Source organism: Apium graveolens, chromosome 5 (assembly GCF_009905375.1).
Source record: "Apium graveolens cultivar Ventura chromosome 5, ASM990537v1, whole genome shotgun sequence".
In the NCBI taxonomy this organism is placed as follows: Eukaryota; Viridiplantae; Streptophyta; class Magnoliopsida; order Apiales; family Apiaceae; genus Apium; species Apium graveolens.
The window spans coordinates 254,263,468-254,273,772 of NC_133651.1; the positions used below are offsets into that span (position 1 = coordinate 254,263,468).

General features: G+C 32.5%; 1 long non-coding RNA gene across 9 annotated transcripts; it reads right to left on the reverse strand.

Moving 5' to 3' along the window:
- Nucleotides 1-4,237: 4,237 nt before the first annotated feature.
- Nucleotides 4,238-8,252, reverse strand: LOC141725074 (uncharacterized). Of its 9 annotated transcripts, XR_012576999.1 has the most exons (8): nucleotides 8,035-8,251; nucleotides 7,634-7,669; nucleotides 7,366-7,499; nucleotides 6,440-7,272; nucleotides 6,301-6,364; nucleotides 5,433-5,469; nucleotides 4,972-5,281; nucleotides 4,238-4,879 (listed from the first exon to the last, which is right to left on the reverse strand). It is a non-coding gene; the product is annotated as an uncharacterized LOC141725074 (long non-coding RNA). The 9 variants fall into 9 exon arrangements; XR_012576997.1 differs by having other exon boundaries at nucleotides 4,972-5,469; nucleotides 8,035-8,252; XR_012577000.1 differs by having other exon boundaries at nucleotides 4,972-5,469; nucleotides 6,431-7,272; nucleotides 8,035-8,252.
- Between the last annotated feature and the right edge of the window lie 2,053 nt (nucleotides 8,253-10,305).

Below are 10,305 nucleotides of genomic sequence, written 5' to 3' on the forward strand. Positions count from 1 at the left end.
CTATTTTCTAATTCATCAATATCATCAAGATTTGATTCACTAGAGTTATTATTGTATGTGTGTTAATGTTACTCCCCTTCAACATGTGCATCTTCAATGATCAAATCTAGATCAGGATCAATATTATCATCAAGATTTGACTTATTTTCAGGATTTGACTCATCATCAGAATTTGATGAGTCATCAGGATTTGAATCATTTCCTGACTTGAGCTTTTTGTTTGCAAATACAAGTTCTTCATGAGTATCTTCTTTAATTCCAGGAATCTTCTTGTCATCAAATGAAATATAAATTGATTCAACAATTGTTATAGTACTCAGATTGAATACTTTGTAGGATTTTGAAGAAGGATATCCAACAAAAATACCCTCGTCAGCTTTCCTGTCAAATTTTCCAAGCATTTCAGGATGTGTTTTCAGTACAAAGCATTTACATCCAAAAATATGAAGATGCTTCAAGTTTGGTTTCTTTTCCTTGATCATTTGACAAGGAGTTAGTCTATGCCTGTTAATAAGAGTCAAATTATGAGTGTAATAGGCAGTGTTGGCAGCTTCAGCCCAAAAGTAAGTTGGCAGGTTTGCTTTCACAAGCATTGTTCTTCCAGCTTCAATCAATGTCATGTTCTTCCTTTCTACAATATCATTTTGATGAGGTGTGCCAGGAGTTGAGAACTATTAAGAAATTCCCTTGTATCTGCATAATGCATCCATTTTTCTATTCTTGAATTCAGTGCCATTATCACTCATGGGTATTTGCACTTTGTACTTGGAGTCATTCTCAATTAGCCTTAGATGATCCAAAAGAACATTTGGAGTTTCGTCTTTCCCGTGCAAGAAAAATACCCATGTAAATCTGGTATACTCATCAATAACAACTAAGATGTACCTTTTCTTGTTAATTTACATGACATTAACAGGGCCAAAGAGATCCAGATGTAACATTTGATATGGCTTCTTGATGGATGATTCTGTTTGCTCTTGAAAAAGGTCCTTTTTTGCTTAGGTTGTTGACATGCATCACATAAACCATCAGGGGAATAGTACATATTTGGTAGACCTTTAACCAAATTTTTCTTTACCAATTCATTAAGATTGTTGAAATTGAGATGAGAAAGCTTCTTGTGCCAGTTCCAACTTTCATCTACTGATATTTTTCTTATCAAGCAAGTCTCAGGTCCATAAGTATTTGCATGAAGTTTGGCTTCATAGTTGTTTCCATGTCTGTAACCTCTGAAAAATTACTTTTTTTTTGTAATTTTATGAAATACTTCATAGTGAATATCATAAAATACAATATAATATCCTCTATCAGTAATTTGACTGATGATCAACAGATTGTGCTTCAGTCCATCTACCAGAGCTACATCTTGAATGATGACATTTCCAATGATTATGTTACCGTGTCCTAGTATTTTTCCTACATTACCATCACCACGGGAAACCATTAGGCCAACCTTCTCATATTCTGACAGCAGAGAGTAATTCCAGTCATACACTATCCAGTACTAGCACACTCCTTTTATTTCCCTGCAATCAGAAATATGGAATCAATTAGAATTTTTAAGAACCCGCACTTGTTGGGTCCTTTTTGATATCTTATGTTTATTTACAGCAGAAGACTTCCAGTCAGGATTTAGTCTATCAGGATTTACTCCATCAGGATTTGATCCATCAGTATTTGTCCTGTCTGTTTTAACTCTATAAGATGCATGATCATTCAATTTGATAGATTTAGCAGAAATAGCAATTTTTTATTGAACTTGGGAAAAGAATCATAATTATTATGGTACAGACTATGATACTCCTTACAAGTATAAATGTAATGCCAAATACTATCATAGTGTAAACATGAATTCTATGGTTTATAAAATATTGATCTACCACTAATATCAGACTCAGGAATAACTGTAGCTTTCTTTTTATTCTTCCCGCAATTAATAGCAATATGATTAGTATTCACATAGTTAAAACAAGCTTTACTAGGAGCATCAAGAATGTATTTATAATTTCTTGCTTTATTAATACCCTATTTTTCATTTCTACCTCTTTTTGCACTGGATTTGTGAGGCCTAGCAGTTACTTCATAAATTTTCTTTTCTAGTTGACTTTTAGAAAGAAGGCCTATATTTTTATGTTTCTTTTTATTAGCTCTAAACTCAACTTTCTTTTTATCAGGAACCCTAGAGGTAGATCCTACTTCATATACTGACTTGACTCCATTTTCATCAGTACTGACAAACTTAACTAGTGTAGTATTGGTAATCTTTTTGTTAATGTTTTTGTCAGTGTACTTATTATAACCTAAACATTCTTTCTAGTTCTTGTCATTTATGAAGTTATGAACCTTCCTTCCTGAAGTCATCCAAGTCTTAAATACTTCTTTTTCTTTTTTCTAGAACTTTCTCTAGCATGGCATACTTAATGTGCATATGAGTTTCATTATGTATAGTGATGTGCTAAAAATATACATTTTAAATTTCAAGCACACAATTCTTCGTTTAATATTTTAGATTCGTTCCACATAAACTAAATATTTTTCGCGTTACTTCATTAATAATTTAGGCAAACCAGAAGAAAAAATATTACGAGATATGTTTTAAAATTAACAACTAAAATAAAAGTCGGAGAACTAGTTATTAATATTGAAATATTAATTAAAAGACTACGAAATGTTGACAACATTAAACAATAGAAAAAAACATGAAAATATCGGAGTGAAGGAAAATGGACAGAATGTGTAACATGATATGGGCTTGGAAATCAAATAATTAAGTAAGATAAAATACTAGTTAATGGGCCAGAAAGTAAATGAGATAGAATGGAGTCATGGACTCCAAACAAGGTAGTGAGAAAATGATTCATCACAAGACAAAAAAAAAAAGTAGTAAAAAAACATTTGTTACTAATGAGAAAACACAAATTAATTAACTATTAACTACTATACTAAAGATCAATTGGACAAAATAATTAGCATTGACAAACATTAATTCACTAATTAATTAACTATTAACTACACATGCAAGAAATGAAATAGAATATGGGCCATACAATGAGTTTTGGGCTAACAATTAGTATGGACCAAACAAACAAGCATACTTGAGAATTTAATGGGAGAAGTAAATGGGCTAGAATAAGCTAACTAAAATATTAATTAAATGACCCATAATTAACATGGACTAAACTTGAATGTAGGTAACATGACTTCTAATATTTAAGACAGAAGACTTAAAATAATGAAACACCGAAGAACAGTTAGCGCGTTTAAAACAAACACTCGGTAGAAAGTCGAGCCTCACGTGGAGCATAAGCTGATAAAATGAGCTGTTATGTAATGAAATTCTAAATTGAAAAATTAAATGAAGCGACCCCAAGCCCCAATACAAATTGATTTTGTATCGGAGCATGATAACTGTCAAGAACTGTAAAAAGAGCGTTGGACTATTCAAATCCCACCAAAAATTTTATTTCGCTGGAAGACTTAAACTCATCGAAAAAATTTAATAATAATAAACCAACAAACTAGCTCTAAAATATTCAAGAGCCTAATTTTAAAGTAAATCTAAAATGTTAAAATCAATATTAAAGATAATTTAGAGGGCTCCTTTCATTTCTCCAAGAATAAAATTTGTGAGATTTTAAAAGTTATCATAACCCCCACTAATATAAAAATAACAAGAACTAAAATAAACATAAAATTAGGGAAGGAAATGCAAAATAATAGAAAGACTTGAAATATGATAATTGAAAGAGTGTGTTTACAAGAACTTGAGAGCTACTACCATGGAAATGAAAACTAGATCTATAAATTGAAAAGAGAGGTTACTACTAAATTTAGGGTAAACTAAAATTAAAACTAGATATTCACACTACGCCATAAGTGGGCTATTGTAATGCCTAAATGGTGTTACAATAAGCCCCAAAAGCGTTACAATAGGTGTATTGTAACATTAGAGGACGTTACGTATACGAGCATTACAATAGACACCATAGTGTAACACTTCAATGATCTATTGTAACAGAGAGGAAAATGTTACAATAGGCACCTACTGTAACACTAACAGGCCCAAATGTAACACAAAATGAGTGATACAATAGCTTGGTCAAGATTGCATAAGCGGGATCCACCCGTGAGCCCATATAGTATATTATAACAGTATATTTTATCTATTGCAACACCAATTTTTTATAATTAACCAATACTAATGTAATACTATTTTTAAACATACAATACAGTAGGATAGACAAATGTGAGGATTAATTTTAAATATTTTAAAATACATGTTATTTTTAAATAACATTCCCAGTAACAACGTAACATCAAAAAAGTAATACATAACAGTCTCATCTCCAAACCAAAGTGTAAATGATAACTCTACTAGATTACTACAAGTATATTGACAACCATAATGTGGTTGTAGTGATAACTATTCTCGCAAATTCTGAATAATTCTCCTTGGTGCAAGCAGTGTCGATCATGACTGTATCAGATAGTTTGCCGAAACCAAGGTTGAAGATCAAGTTTTCCTCTAAAACAATTGAAGTTGGAATAAAAAGCGGGTCTTGTGAAGCTAGCAAGCAGCTGTGGATAAACGAGAATTATGCTCAGAATGTATCTCTTAGTGGGAACAAGGAAACCATGAGGAAAAAATCAGGAAAAGTTGCTCCTCACTCTTCACACAGCTTAAAATTATTTGGTTCTGATACTGTAAAGGACAGCTCTCCAGTACGAAGTTATCTGAAGCGTGGACCATCAGGTGTTATAGATACTGTTTTAAATAAAAGACAGAAGATGGATCGTAGTTTGAAGCGTTATTGTGGCAACATTCTGGAAGCACTGATTAAGCATCCTGCTGCTCCTGGTTTTTGTGAACCGGTTGATCCTGTGAAGTTGAATATTCCTGATTATTTCTCAATTATCTCCAAACCGATGGATCTGGGAACAGTGAGAACCAAATTGCGGAATAATATGTACCTCACTGTTGTGGAATTCCAGGACGATGTCAAGCTGACCTTCTCCAATGCCATGCTATATAACCCATCTGGAAACTTTTTTCACAATAATGCAATGATACTCGATAGAATCTTCAATACTAAATGAAAATCTCTGGAGGTTAAATTGAAACGTGAGAGCCTAAATCACGAAGAGAGTTGCCTTGCAAGTTCCGGGGAAAGGAAAACCACGGAAATGAAGCATCTCTGCCCTAGAGAATCTCCTTTGACGGATGGATTAACTCCTATGATGTCCATGTCTTTTGAACAATAGAGAAAGCTGACAAAAGCGCCTGGGGAAGCAATGACGGAAAAAATGACTGATAATCTGAAGATTTCATATGCAAGGACTGGAAATGTAAGTTATACACATAGAAGTAGCTAGTATTCATGCTCAAACATTCCGGAGGGTTATCTGCTCAAATGACTGATACATGTTCTTACCCACAACCGAAGTCATATCATTTTACAAATCAATTTCCTGCATACAAATATAGTAGATGTATAATGATACTTAATTAGTTAATTACATAAAGTAGATGTATAATGATACGTATTGTCATACCTAGATTATGCAACAGTACGATACTTGCACATTTCAAACAAAATAATAGGAGCATTTAGAGCATTCAAATTTTCATTTCTATGGTCCTGAACATACTGCCCAGTGCCCACCATTTGATTAAATGCTGGTAATCCAAGAATTAACATATAATATGTAGATACTAGTTGTACATGCAAACCAGAGAATATAAATAAAAGCATGATACATTTTACTTCCTCCATTCTATACAAAGAGTCACTTATACCAAAATTGTGAACAACAACAATAAGGGATTCATCTTTCATCGATGCTTATGCTAAAAATTATGTCACACCAAAATGATGGCATGATATATGTATGATATCAAACTCAAGAAAGTAGTGCCATTTCATTCTGCTATTTCATACTACCATTTCAAGTAAGAAATAATAGTTCATCAAGACGTTTCTGAGAATTAAGGGAGTACGTTGGTTATCTGTACCGTAAGAAATTGTTCTCACGATAGCTAATAGATTGAGTTTTCCACGTTCTCAGATTTTATATAATGGGGCTCAAGTGGTATGCAGAACACTTCTACTAAGAAAAATTATATATCACATCGGATTTTGGATATAATGAATAAAGCAATCCAAATGTTAAATAAACTTTATACCTATTAAAATGTCTAACTTATAAAACTATAAGCATTATACATTGCCAAAATGAACAAAAGATGGATGCAGACTGGAAAAGTTGATACGAAAGACATAAACGGACATTTAGTAGTACCTGTGGGACCAAATATAACTGGAAGACCAGATGTATTTGTGAAAACAAATGTATTGTTAGTACCCTGAAAATATAGCAAAGGGTGAGAACATGAAACAAAAATGGGGCAAAAAGCTATCAGAAAAGGTACTTGAGTCACATGATATCTTCTCTTGAGTGATGGTCTCAAGGGTGCTTCAACATAACCATCAAATACCGCACCTCTACGATCTCCAACAACCTAAGAAATAAATGGAATAGGTTGCAAGATAACCCAGAAGGTCAAAGAAATTCAAGCAAAATGCACCATTTGCTAAATAACAGACGATAGACACACATGCAGATGACACAAACGAAGGGCTTTCAAGCGGTATTTTCTTGTGATTCCAAACTTCATACGATCGACTCAACCAAGAATGTGGAAGTCAAACAAAGCTCTTGACTCCTGAGAACTGAGTAGTCGGTAGAAATAAAAAAGAGAAAAACATAAAAACTGCAACTAAGGAAAGAACCGCAAGGAGGGCTCTTATGCAGAGATTGGAGGAGTTCACTTATTAATGTGATTCTTGTCTTGATATTAACTTCTCCTTGATCGTGGTATAGAGCACATATTAGTTAAGAATCTAGAACTTAATGGCATATATTGAAACCTTAATATGCAAAATCCAAAAATTGATTTGGGCAGATGAAAGGATATTGATGCTCAGAGTTTTCACAACATGGTAGGTAAGTAATAGCAGGCATGAATATGAATGATACCAGTAGAAAAATGCTAGAGAAAGTTAATAGCAGAAGCAATTGAAAAGAAAAAAATAGCTAATTTTTAATTTTGGCAACTAATGAGAGTTTATTTAGGTTCACCTCAGAAACACAGAAGTCATATCCTTTTGGAGTTTCCGGTGTCTCGATCCTTAACAAGGTCAAAACAACGGAAATGTCTGCATAATTCTATAATAAAATATGCTGAAAAACAAAGGTAATGGTCCAGAAAATCTGCAGAAAAACAAACAAAACATATGCTGGAAAATGGCCATAAATATGATGAAAACGCCTGAAAAAACTGCTGAAACGCACTTAAAAACTAACCTGAACCAGCGCATGATTCAGCTCTTGAATCAGTTCTGATATTCACCAAGAAACGCTGTAAAAAGAGCTCCAATAACTCATAAAATCTGCTTAAAAAATCTGTTGAAAAGTGCTACCTTATATGCTGAATTTCGCTGCAAAAAAGTACTAAAAGAGTAAGAAACCAAACATAAACTTGGGGTATTAAACTTCAAAATTTTCCGCAAGATTACGATAAGAAAGAAGCAATAACTTCCGTAAATCTGATATAAAACTCGACGGAATTTACCGAAAGAAGGCACCAGAAACTCAGGTCAAAACTCGCCTGAAAATCAAGAAGAAAATGATTAAAAAATCAGTGTTTTAACTCCTAAAATGTATAGAGGAATTGAAAAAGACTTGTCAGAAAGCAAGCAAAGCAGTTGTGAGCCCAAACCCAAAACTATATATATCGAATTTTTATCTTTCATCGACTTTTCAATATGAAGCATTCAAAACCAATTGAGACACCTAATCAGTCAAAAACCCCTAATTAGTATCTTAATTAACTCAAACATCAACTTAAATACCCTAATTTGTCAAATACAAATAAATTACTAATCGAAGCGGAGAGAAGAAGATGGTAACAATATGCTTAGCCTTAAATATTATCTCAAAATCGGACAGAAAATTAAAAATGAGAAATCTAACCAGAGTGAAGAAGAAAAGTTTATAATCGCTGTCGTAGTCAATCAAGGGGAGAGAGAATGAGTGTACAGGCCGGGAAAGTGAGGGTCGATCTAATTTTGAGATGGTGTTTGACGAGAGACAGAGCCGAGAAAGGGGGTTGAGAGAGAGTCCGAGGGTGTAAAGGGGAGAGTTGAGAGAGATTTGTCATTCGGGGAAGGAATACAACTGGGTTTTCATCTGGGGGAAAAATACCGCCCAAATTTTCACTTAGGAAATCGTGCATAATTTTTTATTTTAATTATTTAATTATTATTTATCAAATAAAAAATAAAAATATTTTTATCTTATAGTACATAATTTTTAAAATAAAATAATATTATATGTTATATTCTTGATTCACTTATAAACTAGAATATAATTTTATTACTAATTTATGATAAAATTTTTACTTTAATATTTTCAAAATTAAAAAAGTAACTAATGTAACACCAGCAATTTTATGCAACACTAACTTTATAGCTATTGTAACAGTAATTGAGAGGTGTTACAATAGGACACAAATTTCTTAGCTAATGTAACACTCCTTGTAACACTTGCATTACAGTAGCCCACTTATGGCGTAGTGTCAATACAAGGAGGAAGTGGGGGTATTTATACCTAAAAATTAGGGTTTAGAGTAAATTTGGGTGAATCTTGACCATCCAAGTGAGAGGTGTGTTTTGTTGATCTTGACCCTTGATTTCCACTAACTCTTTCTTTTGGCTTTTTCTTCAAGTTGCTTGGTGATATTTATAATTCTTCCATTTTTGCCCTTTTCTTCTATTTTTTTCATATTTCTCATTTTTCCAAATATCTACAAAATAATGAGAATGCAACAAAATAATTTATTAAAAATATGAAAGCAAGCAAGAAATAAGTATAAAATTATGCAAAAATATGTGATTATCAAATGCCCCCATACCTATCTTTTGCTCGTCCTCGAGTAAAATCAAAAATAAAAAATGTTAACTAAGAAAAATCCTATGATCCATTTCGTAGGCATGACGGAAAATTTTAGGTTTACCAACCCGTTAAACCCATAGACGATCTCCATAGGAGGAGTGTTGTCTCCTAAGGGTTTACAAAAGATATACCCATAAAATCTTTGAGATAATTTAACAAGCATCTACCTCAATTTTACTCTAATGTTCATTGATGTTAACAAAAAGATTTTATAAATAAAATACATATCTTAAGACTCTTCTAATAATAGCCAAGATGTAGGTGACTCAAATCTACTTATGTGGACTTAAAATATTTATAAAAGATCCCAAGGTGTGTAGTAAATTTAAGGCCTTTGATGGATTTAACTATCTTAGAATATCTTCTCTTTTTTACTAATATTGAACTGACCCATTCTCTATCAAAATAACTATCTAGCCAAACTTCACACTTTATATATATATATATATATAATTGGCTTTATGATGTTTGTTTTCTTAGGCCTTCAATGCTACCCATGTAGCGAGTTTTATGTCAGTGACTCCTAAACCAGATGGTCATAGGGCACTAGATTTTGAAATCCCCCGACGAACTTAATAACTCGAGTAACAAAGGCCACAAAAAGACTAGTCAATTATACTTGTGCCCATTATCTAAAAGTTTTTTGTTTATAAGAATAATGGGTATTGAAGTAGTTTATTCATCATTTTTTTTTGCTTTTTGCATTTTTCTATTTTTTTCACAAAAATTTGATTCGACATTGTTTCAACATGTGGGTTCTCTCTCAAGTATCGAATAACATTCCTAGACAATATCTCCAACAAAGGTCTTGTGCAAAAAGTGCCGTCTTGGAATCTAGAGTGAAAACCGTTCAACACAAGCTTTTAAAAAGACACCTTACTTAACTACGTTCAAGTTATCTAAAAGGCAATATATACATATAAGTTTTTGAAAACATGCTAACACCAACTACTATTAAATTTCAATAGAGAGTAAGACAACTTAGCTAAAAAATATCTCTATTTTTTTGAATTTTTTGATATACATGATGAGGGATGAAGATAGTTAAAAATACCTATTGAGGGAGACTTACTTGATCATGGGTCAATGATGTGGATGACCTCTTTCTCGGAATCGACTGACAACTCTAAAAATGGTTTGAGACGTTGTCCATTAACTTTGAATATTTCACCATTTTTAGGATTTTCAATTTTAATAACACCATGAAAAAAACTACCCTAACAATGTAAGGCCCTCTCATCTAGATATCAATTTTTCCAGGAAATAAATGAATCCTAGAATTGTACAAAA